A 15,869-nucleotide genomic window follows, 5' to 3' on the forward strand; every position below is an offset into this window, starting at 1 on the left:
AAACTGTGAAATTGAGCATTTGTATCAAATTTTCAAATTGTCCACTTTATCCAACAAGATTTGACGTATTCTAAAGTTGATTTGGAGGTTCCAAACAATGTTGAAACCAAATGAAATTGTATAAAATATAATCAACTAATTAATGTCTGCCTCACAGAAAACTTAAGCAAGTCCCATATAGGAGAATACTACGGAGACGATGGCACTGAGGAAACCGAAGAAGGAAGCCACTTCATAGCCACTGAAAGTAGACATTTTTTCGATTGGGTATCAGATACATAAAAATATATTTTAAATACACAAATTGAAGAGATCAGATACATTTAATCGTTAAGTACATATTGATATCCTTCACTACAGTGATGATGCGGTTGAGTGATCATTCGATTAAACACCCAATCATGACCAAAAGCAAAAAGTACGAAGTGTGAGAGATACATAAAAGAATTTATATTAGATTCATAGAAAAAGAGTTCGGATACATAGAATGAACATATTAGATACATCTAATCATTAAAGTTATGTATCAGATACATAGAAGAACTATTCAGATACATAGTCAAATACACAAAAAAAAAATTGATTTTTTGAAATTTTCTAAAGTTTCTAATTTTTTCCAGTTACAATCCTTATTTAAACACACTTAATTATATATATCTAATTAATATGTATCCGAGATATATGTATCTAAATGTGCCAGATACATGTATTCAAGGTGCGAATTGTGGTAGAATTGGTAATATTGTAAACTCATGGAAAAATGGGTAATTAGCTTCTAAACTAGTGGAATTTGTGTTGTTTACCCAAAAAGAAAAAGAGGTCCACTTAACTATATGGAGATGTTCAAGCGACTTAATTAGCAGAATGGGATAAAGTCTAGGGTTCAGTTCCAGTAATCCGACTATGCCATTGTAGAACAAGGTAAGTATGATGTCAAGTATTCATCTTTTCATTCAACAATACCTCAATTTGCTGTTTAGTTTGTGTATGCTAGTTATTTTGAAGTTGTCATTCACCAACTGAGGAGAAGGGAACTAGTAATAGGGAAGAAAGGGGGAAACACAGAGGAAGAGAAAATACATAATTTAGAGGTGACTGGGTCCAAGATCTGTTCTTTTTTGTATGAACCAAGTGAGAAAGTACTATAGAGTTTTCAGTCAACTCCTTTCCCTTTTCAGATTCCCTTTCAACAAAGAATGGAATTCTTATCTCTGTGTGTGGGAAAAGTTACAGATTGCTTGATGCAGCCACTTGCAAAACGGATTGGGTATTTCTTTAACTACAATAGGAACATCACATCTTTGGATAATGAATCTCACAAGCTGGACAATATTACAAGTGGGTTGCAGCAAAGAGCGGAGGCTGCACGGAGAAACTTGCAAGTCATTTCACAAGACGTTGAAGCTTGGTTAAATAGTGTTACTAAGATTAATTCAGATGTGGAAGGTGTAATGCGTGGTAGAGTTGAGGTTGAAAGAGGTTGTTTCTGTGGTTGGTGTCCAAATTTGAAGTCACGTTACTCGTTGAGCAAGAGAGCTAAGAGAATTACACTAGAGGTGATTGAACTTCGAAATGATGGAAAAGATTATGTTGATTTCTCCTATCCTGCACCACCTGCAGTTGAAATTGAAGCTATGGGTGAGGAGTTTGACTCTAGAAAATTGAAAGAGGAAGAGGTCATGGCAGCTTTGAGAGATGAGGATGTCACTGTTATTGGGATTTGTGGTATGGGTGGTGTAGGTAAGACGACACTCGTTGAGAAAATAAGAGCAAAGGCGAAAAAAGAAAGGTTCTTTGATGAGGTTGTCATGGTAACTGTCAGTCAACAACCAGACTTGAAAACAATTCAAGCTGAGATAGCTGGAGGAATCGGTCTAACATTATAAGGCGACAATTTTTGGAATCGTGGAGATCAGTTGCGTTCAAGGTTAATGGGTCAGGACAGCATCCTTGTAATCTTGGATGATGTCTGGGAGGCTCTTGATCTGAACAAGCTTGGAATTCCTAGTGGTAGCAATCACAACCATCGGTGCAAAGTAACATTGACAACGTGACTCCGAGATGTTTGTGAAACAATGGAGGCTTGAAAGATCATAGAAGTTGGAATCTTACTTGAAAAGGAAGCATGGGTCCTTTTCAGACAGAAAGCCAGTAATTCGGTAGCTGATCTTTCTCTTCATCACACAGCAAAAGATGTTGTGAAAGAATGCAAGGGGTTGCTGCTTGCAATTATTACAGTTGCAGGAGCGCTGAAGTGTAAAAGCAAGTCTTCATGGGAGGATGCCCTTAAGCAATTACAAAAATCCACACCAAAAAATATCCCAGGCGTGATTAAAAATGTGTATCAATCTCTCAAGCTAAGCTATGATCAGTTGGAAAGTGATGAAGTCAGGTACTTGTTTTTGCTTTGTTCCTTGTTCGAGGAAGATAGTAATATCTGGCATGAACAATTACTTAGATACGGAATGGGGCTTGGCATCTTTTCAGAAATTGAAAATTTAGAAGAAGCAAGAAAGAGGGTGTGTTATCTGTTAGAAACATTGAAGGATCGTTTCTTGCTATCCCAAGGTTCAGGCAAAAATTATGTCAAAATGCATGATGTGGTCCGAGACGTGGCTATATATATCGCCTCTGAGGGAAGGCACATTTTTATGGTAAGTGACAGTGTGAACTCAGAAGAGTTCCCAAGAAGAACTTCTTAAGAGTCATACAGTCACATGTCAATTGTTGCACAAAAAATTGATGAGCTTCCTAAACCAATATTTTTCCCAAGACTTGAGTTTCTAATGTTAAAACTATTTGAAGAGCCACTCAAATTACAGGATGATTTTTTTGTTGGAATGAATAAGCTTAATGTCTTAAGCCTAAGTGGATATGAGGACTCCGTTTTGCCCTTCCCAAAATCTGTTCAGTTGTTGTCAAATTTACGGACACTGTCTCTGATTAATTTAAGGTTGGATGACATATCAATTATTGGCGAACTTGTCACTTTAGAGATTCTCACTATTAGAGATTCTACTTTAGAGGTGCTTCCAGTGGAGATAGGAAAATTGACCAATTTAATTTTGTTAGAGTTTTGGAATGAGAGAGTACCACTTGAAAATATTTCACCTGGGGTTTTATCAAGACTAGTTCGATTAGAGGAACTAACATTAGTGGAATGTTCTGGAGATGTAATTCACAGTAACTTGGACCTTTCCTCCAAGTTGACACGGTATTATCTAAATATGGGACAACAAGTTCGTAGTTACCACGATAGTTCACTCATGGATAATTACCACAGGATTATGGTTCTGGACGTCATTGAGACCACCCCACTGGGTGATTGGATCTGCCGCATGTTGAAGAAGAGCGAACTTGTACATTCAAGAGGAAATGGCTCCAAGAATGTGCTGACCGAGTTGCTGGGAGATGGACTACAGAACGTGAAAGATCTCCTCCTAGCTGATTGTGATTCAATGACACATCTCTTGGATTTCCACTGTCAGAATAATATTCCATTCCCCAAACTGGAAAGACTGGAGGTAATTAGATTTTGTAGTCTACACTATCTTTTTAGCCCGTCCTTGAGTTCGTCATACTCGACAGTAGCTTGCAGTAATGACGAGGAAGAGGAAATCTCTCAGAGGACACATATCAGATCAGAAGGGAACATGGTCCAAGTAATGAAGTTCCCCAATTTATATTACTTGGACCTTCATTTTCTGGAATGCTTCACTCACTTTTGCAGTGACACTGTTGAGGGCATTGATTTTCCTCAGTTACAAATCTTGTGCTTCTGGGAGTTACCGGAGTTCCAAAATTTCTGGCCTATAGACAACAACTCTATCGCCGGCTCAAATCCTCTTTTTGATGAAAAGGTGTGCTTCTTCTATTCTACAAGTGCTATATCATGAAAAACAATCTTTTTCAGTTTGTACTTGGAGGGGTTTTATGAATTAAAATATTACATTATACTTGAGTATTAAAGATCTTTACTTACACAATGATTATTGAAATTTTATAAAGATCTATTTTTTACCTTGGTAAGTAAATTACAGCCTGTTTATCATAGTTCTTGGTAAGTGGAAACTTGGGACAAGGGAATGACAGAACAAAGAACAAACTTTATAACACTAATATTATCAAAATCTTACTTGCTGACCTATGTGCTTTTATGTCTACCAGACATGGTGTCAATTAGTTTGCTGCATCCTGTAGTTAATATTGATCACATACATATAAATAAATATGTCTTCAAGCAACAGAAACAAAATGTAGACGGCCCCCTAAACTCCAACCACAATGACAAAAAGTCTGAAGGGAAATAGATGGAATACTAAAGAACATCACACTCACTTTTGCTTCTAGGGAACGAGTTGGTCAAAAACAAAATTTTTATTTGATGCGACAAAATATTTTAATAAATTTATTGTTTTAAGTGGGTAAAATTTAGAAACTTTAATGCAGCAATAGATTGGTTCTGTAACTTTACTGTTAAAATGGGTAAGTGGGTAAAATTGACCTGCTATATGTGAAATTAACCCTATCGTAAAGCAGAGGCGGATCTAGCTTAAAGCACTGGGTTCACGTGAACCCAATAGTGTATTGTTGCCTACCATGTATTCGTATTGAGAAATTCCTGAATATCTATAATTACCTTTAACTCCGAATCCAGTTATTATTGTATATTAACTTGTGGCTTATTATAGGAACCTATAACTTCAAATCCTGGATTAACCTAAGTTAAAGCAATGAATCGTGATGCCTTTTTGTCAGTTTGTACTTGAAGTAAATTTCATGAATTAAAAATCCCAGCTATTCACTTCCTGTTACCTTGATGTAAGATGAGATATGGTTCATTTCTTGATTATACTTGAATCTATATTGAATTTTCATCCCTTATGAAAAATACAAAGCCTTCAACGTTTGTAGGTTTTGTGTCCCAACCTGGAGGAGCTACAACTTAATGGGGCTAACAGCATAGCTGCTCTATGCTCTCATCAACTTCCAACTGACTACTTCAGCAAACTTAAAATATTGCTACTCAAATTGAGAAACCTGATGTCTCCATCAGTGGCCAGAAGTGTTCTGAATCTCCAAACTCTAAGCATAGAAGCCTGCCAATCAATGGAAGAAGTGATCACAGAAGAGGAACAACTAGTAGAAGAAATGACTACTAAGCCCTTAGTTCCCCGGTTAGAAAAGTTGGTGCTCGAAGAGCTACCAAAGCTGGGGCATTTCTTTTTGACGAAGCATGCTCTTGAATTTCCATTTCTCAGAGAAGTGAGGATTAACAGCTGCCCTCAAATGAAGACGTTTTCCATGGGATCTGTGAGTACACAGAATCTGGAAAGACTGATTGTGGACTATGCTGAGGTGAAAGATGATCTCAATAAAGCGATACAACAGCTCTTCAATTTTGAAGGTTTGTCTTGTACTCCGTCGTATAGCTAATTATATTTGTCTCATGCATTAATACATACCTCTTCTGGTGCTCTCTTTCCATTTTAACTACTAAATAGTAGTAGTACTATTCAGATACTTATTCATATGTGACACTGAAGCAACTTTCTTTTACTTGCCCTGATATTTCCAATTAGAAATCTAAAGCATCAGCATTCTCTTCATTTCTTTCAAGTAACAATTATACTTACTAAGGTAGTCATTTCTCTTCTTTTGCAATTTCTGCTCCCAGGAACAAGAAGCTTGTGATGGTAACGAAGCTGAAGCTACTGATGGCAAAAGCTAAAGTTGTCTAAAAATTTGAAGCTAGGAAGGTAATAAGCAATAGATGAAATAATCAAAGTGCGTGCAAGCAGAGGTGGATCTACATTGTAACCTTTGGGCTCAGGTAAATCCAGTTGCTTTTGCTCAGGACCGGTTTATTAGGAAATTCACTAAATATCTATGAAGGAGTTGTTGTGATAGGGGTGTTCAACCCAACCTGAAAAACTGCACCAAACTGACAAAAAAGGCCGACTAGGCTTGGTTTGGTATTGAGTAATGAAAATGAACGAAACTGACATATAAGTATAAAATTTTATATATATATTTTAAAAACTTTATATATGATTTTCTTTGAAATATATGTCAAGAAATATCTGTGATTCTCTCATTGGATGTAATATCTAATAAAACTATATAGTGCATCCATTTTTATATACTTTAAATAATGCTTAATTTAACGTGTATTGTCACTTTTTGAATTATCAAGCGGTTGTTGAACCTCTTTCATATTTATATTTCAAGATATATTAAGCTCTTTTATTTCTTTGAATTTGAGATGGTGTATTATCCATAATTTTAAAATTAAATAAAGCTTATTATTTTTTAGATTTTGTATTGACTTTGTGTTTAATTTTGAATTTTTTAAGAAGTTTTATGGCTCCATTATCAAAAATTTATTGTTAAAACTAGCAAAAATAATTATCACATCCTTGGCTACTGGGAACTCGACAGTAGCTTGCCCTGATGATGAGGAAGAGGAGATCTCCCGGAGAGCACATATTGGACCAGAAGGAAACATGGTCTAAAATTTTACTGCTCTATGCTATCACCAACTTCCTGCTGGCTACTTCAGCAGCAACAACAACAACATATCCAGTGAAATATTGGAAGTTCTGAAGTGCAAAAAATTGAGAAACTTGATGTCTCCATCAGTGTGGCCAGAGTTGTTCTTAATCTGAGGATACTATGCATAGAGGCCTGCTATCAATGAAAGAAGTGATCGCAGAAGATGAACAACAAGGATAAGAAATGACTGATGAACCTTCATCCCTGTTATAAGAACTGTACCTCGACAAGTTATCAAAGCTGGGGCATTTCTTTCAGATGAAACATGCTCTTGAATTTCCATTTCTCTGAAAAAGTGGAGATTAAAAGCTGCCTGGCAATGAAGATGTTTATCCAGCTGGGATGTATGAGTACAGAGAGTTTGAGAAGTCTGGTTGTAGAAAAACCGATCAGAAATCAATGCGGTGGTGAAAATGATCTCAATAAGGCGATACAAAAGATGTTCAATTCTAAGGTTTGTCTTGTGCCGCTGTATAACTAACTATATTTTGTCACTGCTATTTCCATCTTAAATAGTAGGAAGTAAAATTCAGATATTTATTGTTTGTCGCTTGAAGCAAGTTTCTTTTACTTCCCTACATATTTTCAACTTGAAATCTGAAGCATCAGCATACTCTTTGTTTTTTTTTTTCTCTCTCTAGCAATTGTACTTTCTGTTCTTCTGCAATCTCGGGTCCCAGAACAAGAAGCTAAGCTAGTATTGGTGACGGACTTGAAGCTAGTGATTGCAGAAGCTAATAATGCAAGTATGCTTTCAGTGTCTCAAATACGTTTTAATTCCTTTTCTAAGATTGTGTTTAAGCATTTTATGTGAAGACCTTAGCTGAAATCAATAAGTTGTCTTTTCTTTCTATATACTATATTGATTCCATTTGATTTTAGAGCAAGCTGTTCTCAAATCTCAAGGGCGATTCCAGGCAAGCTCTTTTTTGTTGTTGTTGATGTATTGTCATTGATATTAGAGCATGTAATCCTCAAATTGTGGCCATGAGAAATGACAATGGTAGAATGCAAGAGTTACACAGCTAAGGCGATCATCTCAAATGATTGATGGAAGGTTTGGTGAGTTCTGTTGTAAAGCTATGGAAGAATGTGGACGCAAAGATCGCAAGCTAGGGAGGAGATTATGAAGTACAAATGTTGTCACGATCCAAAATTTTAATAGCCGCATACACCTAACTCTGTAGGCAAACCATATTTTATTTTTAGTTAATAAATAAGCGGAAAGTAAATGTGAGAAATATAAATAAGTCATAAACTGAAGTGTAGAAATAACAAGTAAACCACAAAATCTAATGTTTGAAAGTAAACTCAATACACTTGTCTAGAATAATAAAGACATAATTTTGTAATAATAAAGATATAGGGAGTTTGGTGTTGCGGATAGCTCACCTTGAGATCTCCGAAAAACAGCTACCAAATCAAGTGGGTTCACGTGCTCCATTAGTGCACAAATCTAAATCTGCAAACACATCAAGTGTAGCATGAGCAAGTATCATTGATCGACTCCTGGATCGTTCATGTGTTTACACTAAAATCAAATATATATGTGTTCATATTTAAATATATAATACCACGTTTTTACTATCTATTTCTTCCTTACATGGCATTTAATTCTCAGATGGATAGGATAGATAAGAGCACATGCCATAGAAGTTACTTGAGGTCATTCAAGCTCTATCTAGAGAGAGCCCAAAGCAGAATGAAATCACAGGCTGATAAAAGAAGAGCAAACAAAATTTATGCTATTGAAAATTGGGTTTATGTGAAACTACAGCCTTACATGCAATTATCTCTGAAATCTCATGGTATATAATTTTAAAAACTCTTTTTTTTTACTTAAAAACTATATTGATGAGCATCACTTGGTATATAATTTTTAAAAAACTCTTTTTTTTACTTGAAACTATACTGATGAGCATCACTTAGGTCTGCCTATAATAAGTTTTCTACAAACTTCTTTGACCGTTTTCAGATCATAGCCAAAGTTAAGAAAGTTGCTTACACTCTTGAGTTTCCACTTCGTACTAAGATTCATCCCGCTTTGTACTATTGCTCCGCATCTCCCCATCACTTTACTAGAAAGATCAAAATAAAAAGGATCGAACTATCTACTCATTATTCGGAGGTGAATCATAGAACACCAAAAACTATGATATTCTATGGACCTAACACAGGCACATACCTCATGACATAAGATTGAAAGATCTAAATCTTCTTCTTCGGAGTAGAAAGGGACGTGGCCATAACATATAAAGATCAGTCTAATTGCTCGTAGGGACATATCTATCCGGATAGAGGATAGTTTAGGCAGATTCATAGATAGATCTCTCTCCATATAGATAGGTATCTCCGTGGATAGAGATAAAGATAGGGATTCATCCAGATCTTGATTCACTATTTTCATATTTTTTCTTTTTTCTGATTGATTACATTTTTTTGACGACATGCTTTCGCTTCTCCCAATTGAAAATGAAGTTAGGCTTTTACACAACTTCAACTACCTTATCAATAGTGCATTTTGAGGATAGCCATGTGCAGTGGCGGAGCCAGAATTTTTAATTAGGGGGTTCAAAATCTGAAAAAATAGACACACGAAGTAGCCTAAGGGGGTTCAACATCTACTATATATACATAAAAAAATATTTTAACCATGTAAAAATAATAAAATTTTCCGCCGAAGGGGGGTCGGATGACCCCCCCTAAAGATAGGGTGGCTCCGCCACTGGCCATGTGCCCATGTCCTATTAGAGCCTGAGGCAGTTCTAGACATGAGAATGGTTCAGACGCATGGGAAAGTTGTTATTCAACTTCTGATCAAATGGTTTACAACCTATTTGGATAGACTTATTTTAGGGGTTTTTATGCCAAAAACAGCTTTTAAATAGCGCTATCACAAACTAGGATTCCCTTTTAATTTATTTATTTTCAAAACTAGTCTTCCCCTTACATGAAAAATTGTGACTTTTATGAAGAATTGCGACTTTTATGAAAAGTTGTGACTTTTATAAAAGGTTGTGACCTTTCATAAGGGTTGTAACCTTTCCGAAGGGTTGTAACCTTTCCGAAGGGTTATAACCTTTCCGAAGAGTTGTGACATTTCCGATAAGACACAATAAATATTTGTTTACACTACTCTTTGTTGTTTATAAATAGAGGAATTTCCACTCATTTTAAAACAACGAAAATTCTTAACTTCTTTTTCTATCCAATTAAATATTCATATATTCATGTACTTTGCTCCTGTTGAGTGGCTCACTGACACCATTGTTTTTGTATCAATACACCGGTGAATAGAATTGTTCCTGAGAGGATCTAATCCCTTAAACCTCGGGTACTTAAGGGATATAATTTCCTTAAGGAGACACTGTGCATTTAGTGGGCACAATTTTTTCCTTTCTCTTTCATACTATTGTTATAGATCCTGGTATGTTTTTTTACGGTCATTAATTTATGCTTATGTTATTAATTGTTGTTTTTGAGTACATGTTTTAAACTTTGTTGTTTATGTTTCTAGAAAGTTATTGTTATAAGTATTTGTTAGTACAGCGTTAATTGAGTATTCATGTTAGTTTTATCTACTGAAATTGTTGAAGGTACAGTAAAAAAATTCCTTAAAGATCTATACTATCATCTCTTGAATACAAAATTCAAATTTGGTAGGCTATTGTAAGGACATAAAGACCTTAAAAACTTTATCGCACCTTGATGTGTACAGTGAACCAAGTAAAAAAGATAAGAATTAATAAACTTTTGACATGGGTTCAAGGATGTGCCAGATGACCTATAGAGGAATATGACTAGACTAGAGCCTCTTTTAATCTCAAAGACATAGACAACTACACAATAAATTAATTGCTCATATTCAATATGAAGTATGGACCGATTCTCAAGTTTACTGCAAGTTGTAAATATTTTTCTAGAAGTAATAGATGTGTTTCTCGACACTGCGATTGGAATAGAAGTGTACTTTCAAATTAAACTTCATCACTCTGGTATGTTGATTTTTAAAAAACACTCAAACAAACTGAATAGTTCTGTGTAATATTTTTCCCTTTCAAGTATATATAATAAGTTGAATTGTTGTCCAATATGATACATTCTCCCTTTAATTTTTCATTTTAATAATTACTTATGATACATTTAAATGGAAACTTTAAAATGATAGATGTAAAGCAAAAGGTAGGGCTGAATTTTCTACACGGTTAAAATTAGAATATTTGTTCACTTTTTTCAGCCTTTTAAAATTTTTATTTTTTTTTATTTAAAAAAACATTATTTAGACTGGTTTTAAGAGTCGCCACTTAATTTTTAAAGAAAAATTAAGAAAACTATTTTTTCAAAAGATTAAAAACAAAAAATCTAATGAAAATACTAAAGGGGGTTCGGGGTTCATATTAATGTTCTAGGAAGGGTTTTAAAGCATCTAGAACACCCACTAACATGCGGTTATCCGGTAATTAACTATATGACTAATTATTTTAAGAAAACAAGCAACTTAATTAAAATTGAGAGAATAACAATTTTAAAACTTAAAATCATTCTGAAAGGGAAGGAAAATATTATAAGGGCATTAATTAAGTGAAATATCTCAAAGTAATTTAAGGAAGAAAACAAATACCTTTTCAATTTTTAGGGAAATATAAATAAATCGATTAAAGTGGTTATCTTTTGGGGAATTGGTTTAGGGAACAACCTTAGAATTAACTAGCAAATAAGCAAATAAGCAAATAATGAAAATTAAACAAACATAAGACATAAGTAATAAGAAGAAAAAGATTTGGGCCCAAGTTTGGTTTTTTGTCCGCCTGGGTCAATACTTGGGTCTCATTTCAGTTTTGGGTCCAAAGGCCCAATATTTAGTACCTGTCCTAGACTAATCTTGAAACTTATTTCTTTGGGCCTTGGGCCCATCTTCCACCTGTCCTAAACTAACAAAATAGTAATAATTAAAATACAAGGGGGGCTTAGACCCAAAATAACAAAATATAAATCAAAGAAAGTGATGGGCTTTTGGGCCCGATTATGACATATATACAACATATACACTTGGTGTATATTGCTGTATATACTCATATTTCAACTCCAATTTCATGTATTTTGTTTTCGACACATGTACGCCGAATTCATGGACTTATTCTTCGGTTCCCCTTGACGCAATTGACTCAACAGAAGGAAAATTGGGCCTTTGGCCCAATTCGAAGAAGCAAGGAGGAAAGAGTCCATTATGAAATCATATACATGCAAAGAAAGTAAAAGAAAAGATTAGAAGGCAATTAATACCATTCACTTTATCCGAAAACACATAATAGGTGATTAGTGAAACTCTAAACATGTAACAAACTAATAAAAATAAAGACAACAGTAATAAATTTATAAGCTGCCAATAGGCGACAAAACAATTAAAAATAATACTAACCAAACTTAAGACCCCAAAAAATAATAATAATAACACTAACACTAACACTAATACTAATAATACTACTAATAATAATAATAATAATAACAATAATAATAATAACACTAACACTAATACTAATAATTTAGCATACTAGCTAGTCACTATCTAATCTTACACAAATGTCATTAAACAAGATGAGCTCACACACATGCTAATGAATGGATTAAAAAATTATTCAAGTTGATCATTCTTAAAGCAGGGAACAATAACTACTCGAAAGAAAAAGCTAAAATGCATCTCATTTGGATTTAACTAAGCGCAAACCCCTTCTTTATTTCAAATAAACAAACTGAAAAACTAAATAAGGTGTAATCGAATTACTGGCAGCTTATGTTATATTTAAAGAGATCGACATACTATACACATGAAAGACTAACAACGATAAATTCATGCTTCAAGTAATCATAAGAACAAAATTCAAACTTTAGCGAATTAAATATTAGGCAGAAAAATAGTTCGGACTGTCAAAACTGGTAACTCTAGGCAGCGAGATAATCACCTAAGAAACATGAAGAATGGAAGAAAGGGATAGCCAAATACCAATTGAGTTGAAGCTAACTTAGATACATACAATAAAATCTCATTTTTTTAAACATGTTTTAAGAGTGAAAATGATGAGGATATATAAGTTAAACAAAACTAATCAGCATAACAGAATACTTTGACAGTGAGAATTTAACACAAGAAAAATGTTCCAACAACTGGAAATAAATAGCTTTCCAACTCATCTTAAACTCAGCTTTAACCCAATCAAACTCATCATAAGCTAACTAGGCATGAAAGATAACAAGGAATATACCACCAATATTATTAGAAACGAGATTTAAAAGATGCAAAATACTAACAGATAGACTAAGATACTTAATTTTATACATGAAAGCGCAGACATCACAAAAAGGAAAATAAAGCAGTAAACAACTCGACTCATACGACTTCTACTAGCTGAAAGAAACAGAGAATGAGAATAACCTTCATATATATATAAAAAAAAAAAAGACAAAATGATGACCTACCAACCCACAGCCAACAAGACGAGATTAATAGCGAGATAAGAGACCTTAAATAGGAGAAATTAACCTGTTATAAAATGGAATCATCAAGACTTCAAACAAACGAAACTAAACAATAACATTTGACTCGCAGACGAGCTACACCATGGTTTTACAGTTGATGACCAGTCAAAAATCCCAAAATTCTAACACTCGAATTCCCTATACAACCCAGAATCATGCAACCATTTCATCGATTGAGTGGAAAGATCACCACATCAACCAGAAAACCAAGCAATTCTTAACTCACAACAATAAAAACAAAAATCAGAAAAGGAATGTTACCTTTTCGGGGGCAGCGAACTGGACCCAACGAGCTTGAGAGCGATTCCACCACCCAAAGGAGAGATTCCGACAGAAAAATCAATATCCAAACCAGTAGACCCAAAATTTTTAGCTATAGGGATATTATCTTCCTAACTTTTTCTTTTTGTCTACCTATGTTCTAACTTTGTTCTGTTTTTACTTTTCTCACTGTTTCTTTTATGTATCATTTCTTTAGGAAACCAAAACTAAGAAATCACCAACCCCTAATACTAAGAAAGAAGAGAGTTTATATAGAGGGAAGTTAGGGTTTAGTTTTTGGGGAAAAAAAGGGTGAGTAATCAGATAAGAACAAGAGAAATTTGAATTCCAAATCAAATTCTTAAAGGATAAGTTCTCACTGTACGAATTCCTTCACATTCTTCAAACAAATTGCAACAGACAAACAAAGGGAGCCGATCGATCTCGAGACAAGGACGAGCAAGGCATTTGAGATTACTCCACTTGGTTGCTAAGGACGAATAAAAGCTGCTGGCAGTATGAGATTCGTACAGGTTGAAAAAGATGACGCGCGAGTGAGCTGGTCTGGATTTGGGCTCGTTCTCGCTGGACTGCTGGACGCGATTTTCTGGGCTGCTGACTCGTTTTTAGTTACTGTGTTGCTGGGTTTCTGATCGTTTACTGCGTGAAGAAGAAAACCAAAATGTATAGGGGTCGTTTGGTACTGTTGTTGTATTGAATGGGTTGGGTATTGTTGCTGTACGTATTTGGTGAAGTCTGGTGGGCTTGGGTTATTTGATTTTAGAATTGGTGGACTGCTGGGATTTAGAGTAGAATTTGGGCTTGGTTGGACCGAAGAAATAGGCCCAAAACTTGGTCTCAAATGAGTTTAAGGGATTTGGTTAATAAGTTACAATTTTAACCGAATTGAGTGGTCAATTGCAATACGAATTTAGCCAATGAATTAGGAATGTAATCAAATTAAAATTCATTTAGTAAATTCGACTAGTAATTAAATAAGATGAATTAATATAAATTAACTAATGAGCTTCTTACTCTTAACGAAATAAAATAATTAACTTAATTATAAACTAAATAATTTAAAATATAAACTATTATATAACTAAACTAATTAACCAAATATTTAACAAAATCTTTTTGAGATGGTTTTCGAATATTAATAAAATATAATAAATGTATACAAATTTTTATAGACTATATAAATTAATTTAAAAACTATAAAAATGACAAAATTATTTGAAATGACTTGGAAAATATTTTAAATTTTATAAAGTCAGTTATTTCAAATCGTTTGGAATTTAAGAAGCATAATGGTTAATTTATATTGTGGAGGTCCAAAATTGGGTGTCAACATTTATCGCTTCACCAACGATTATTTATTTATTAGAAAATTTAATATGATGTTCATTTGATTCCCCAAAAATATTAAATAGTAACACTTCCTAGAATCAAAAGGATAAATTATAAAATCAAATTAAAGATGATTGATTGAAGGATAAATGATAAGATGTTATAATTATCATCTTCCTTTACATTATTAATGTTTGTTACTACGTAATCTTGTANAGATAAAGATATGGATCCATCTAAATCTTGATTCACTATTTTCATATTTTTTTTCTTTTTTTTGATTGATTACATTTTTTTGACGACAAGTTTTTGCTTCTCCCAATTGAAGAAGAAGTTAGGCTTTTACACAACTTCAACTACCTTATCAATAGTGCATTCTGAGGATAGCCATGTCCTATCGGAGCCTGAGGCAGTTCTAGACATGAGAATGGTTCAGAGGAATGGGAAAGTTGTTATTCAACTTCTGATCAAATGGTTTAGAACCTATTTGGATAGACTTATTTTAGGTTTTTTTTTTATGCCAAAAACAGCTTTTTAATACTCAAGTAGTATTTGGATAATACAAAAAGAAGTGTTTTTAAACACTTATTTTAAAGCCAAAATAATAAAAATAAGACAAAAGACATTATTCCTCTTCAAACAATCCTTGACTTCAAGGATTAAAATGTGGAAACTTTTGATGTGATCCTAAAAGTGTAACTTGCTAGATTGGTGCACAAGGAATCAGCTAGTAGTTGTTAACAGATAGTTAAGTGAAGTCAAGTGACTATTCAAGCTGTTAGGAGTTAGTTATAACTAACTTGGGATATTTTCCATTTGTTCATTCATTCTATAAGTAGATAGATTTCCTTCCATTGTAAAGCACCTTGTAAGAACGGTCAATAAGTAGTTCTCCCTCTCTTTTCTTTCTATACACTGTTGATTTCATTTGAGTCTAGAGCAAGCAAGCTTTTCATGGGCGATTCCAGCTATTTGCTTTTTAGCAAGCTCGTTTGCTTTCCATTTTTGATGAACTTGTATCATTAAACCCCAATTCCAGATATTCACTTTTACTAGAAATCAAGTGTTCAAGCCAAAACTAATTGTCCTCAAAGAATTCAGTTAATGAGGATAAGGTCTTCCATATAAGAAACAGAAAAATGAGTCGCAATATATATATATATATATTA

General features: G+C 33.9%; 1 pseudogene; it reads left to right on the forward strand.

Moving 5' to 3' along the window:
- Positions 1-866: 866 nt before the first annotated feature.
- On the forward strand, positions 867-5,817 carry LOC125847603 (probable disease resistance protein At4g27220; annotated as a pseudogene).
- The last annotated feature ends 10,052 nt before the right edge of the window (positions 5,818-15,869 follow it).

Source organism: Solanum stenotomum, chromosome 12 (genome assembly GCF_019186545.1).
Source record: "Solanum stenotomum isolate F172 chromosome 12, ASM1918654v1, whole genome shotgun sequence".
Taxonomy (NCBI): domain Eukaryota; kingdom Viridiplantae; phylum Streptophyta; class Magnoliopsida; order Solanales; family Solanaceae; genus Solanum; species Solanum stenotomum.